Source organism: Penaeus monodon, chromosome 41 (assembly GCF_015228065.2).
Source record: "Penaeus monodon isolate SGIC_2016 chromosome 41, NSTDA_Pmon_1, whole genome shotgun sequence".
NCBI lineage: Eukaryota > Metazoa > Arthropoda > Malacostraca > Decapoda > Penaeidae > Penaeus > Penaeus monodon.
Window position 1 is genome coordinate 14,128,281 of NC_051426.1, and position 2,500 is coordinate 14,130,780.

Below are 2,500 nucleotides of genomic sequence, written 5' to 3' on the forward strand. Positions count from 1 at the left end.
AAGGGAACAACGCGCCGGCCTGTGACTCGAACCCTTGAACTCAGATTGCCGTCGTGCCAGTCTTGAGTCCGATGCTCTAACCGCTCGGCCACCGCGGCCACCGTGTGTGTGTGTGTGTGTGTGTGTGTGTGTGTGTGTGTGTGTGTGTGTGTGTGTGTGTGTGTGTGTGTGTGTGTGTGTGTGTGTGTGTGTGTGTGTGTGTGTGCATATATATATATATATATATATATATATATATATATATATATATATATATATATATATATATATATATATACATATATATACATATATATACTATATATATATATATATATATATATATATATATATATATATATATATATATATATATATATATATATAACCACAGAAATAAAGGTTCAAATAACACTGCAAAAGCCTACCCAAGAAACGATAATCTCCTTTTTGACGAGGAAGATATGACACTCCTGTTGACTACTGTAGTCACTGCAATAGCAACAGCTTTGGGGTGGTCGAGTGAGGAGGCGGAGAGGCAGTCACGGTCGCCATGACGGCAATGACCCAGGCTGTTGCAGTCCTGAAAGGGAGGAAGCTGAACAGAGCCAAAGCAGCCCCACTCTCACCCTTGGATGAGACTCCCCTCGCCACACCAACCCTGGCCACGCCCCCACAGGCAGAGCCAGAATAGACTGACCTCACCCAGGTAAAGTCAGCAAAGAGAAGAGATACATAGACAAAGCCTGAAGTGAGAAAAGCCAAACTCAAAAAGGTCAGAGCTACCAAAAGCTCTCCATCTCCCAGTGGACACATGGATAGTCTGCCAAACAGCCCAAAACCAGATGAAGATCCCTCAACCAGCGAGGACTTCACAACAGACTTTGAAACCGAATACAAAAACATCTCTGGTGTAACTATTACCAAGCAACATCATGACACATAATCTAAGCATACTACGGTGAAACATCTATGGCTTTAATACAAAGAATGCCATCCTCTACGCAATAGTGTGATCAAGGAAGTGACATTGTCATGCTCCAGGAAACATTAATAGAGGGGACTGTTCGCTTCTCAAGGTATCTTGTCTTCATACTGCTAAGCATAGCTGGGAAAAGAAGGCTTGATCACCCTGGTAAGAGCAACATTCCATTCCTCTGCAATAGCCGATGCACCACACTGTGGAGATGTTGAATCTCTTGCCATTGAGATTCACCTGGCCGGGAGCCCCCTCAAGCTGTACAATGTGTACAGCAAGCCAGGATGTAGGATCTTAGACATCAGCCAGGCCTGTGCTAATGCGGCACAAGACTGCGTGATCATAGGGGGAGACTTCATTACACACCACCCCATCCTGGCTCCCTGCAGGGCACCGGATGCGGCAGGCCATCACGTAGCCAACGTGCTTGAGACTTTCTTCGAGATCACTCTTCTCAATAGCCAAGAGCCAACGCATGTCAAAAGAGGGGTCCTAGACCTCACCTTGGCCACTGCGGCTCTGGTGGTGAGAATCAGATGGTGTGTCGATGAGATTGTCACAAGTGACCATTATGGCACTGTTACTACCCTCATGGCTACTGGCCCAGCCCAAATGCCACAAGCAAATCCAAGTTGGAGAACAGACAAGGCCAACTGGCAAGCCTTTCAGAATGCCTTGGCCCACTGTCTTAGAAGCAATGAACCTCCACTGAGTGAAAATGTGGAAGTGCTTGAAGCCAGACTTATCAATGCCATATATCAAGCAGCCTCACAGACTATACCTAAAACTCGGCCAAGGTCCAGGAGTTATAAAGGCGCCTGGTACTTTAATGACGAAATTAAGGTGGTCAACCACAGAGTTAACATGCGTAGGAAACATTTCCGAAGACAAAGAACCCTTGGCAATCTAGCCCTCCTAAAGGAAGCAGTCAAGGATGCCAAGGAAAACACCATAAGAGTCAGGTAGGAAAAGTGGCTGGAATGGTGTGAGTCCTTTGACCACCAAACCGCCCTTACAGGTCAGGCGAGCTACTAGCCGTTTAGCCCGAGGTGCACACACCACGACCCTCAATCAGAAGCAAACAGACTGGTGCAGGAGGTCTCTGCGAGAACAAGCAGCAACAGTCTTCCAACTGAACTGAGGGCAAACCAAGAATGCCTACAACCAGGCAGACGCTCATATCAGAGAGAAGGCAGCCAAACCCGAAAACTCAGATGCTATCTTCTCTATGAGGGACAAACAAACCTACAAAAACAGTTCTTGCACAGCCCCGGTTTCTGATGGGATCTTATACCCCATCATTTCCCACCTAGGACTGACAGGTAATCTTGCATTCCTGCAACTCATCAAGTCCTGGGAAACGTCCACTCTACCCAAGAGCTGGGAGAGGGCCATCATAGTTCCCATCCCAAAACCAAAGGAGCCAGGGAAGTACCACCCCATCTCTCTCCTCAGCTGTCTGGGTAAAACGGCCGAGAGAATGGTACTAAACCGACTCCAATGGAAAATGGGACCCCCACAGCACACAGCATAACCACGCCC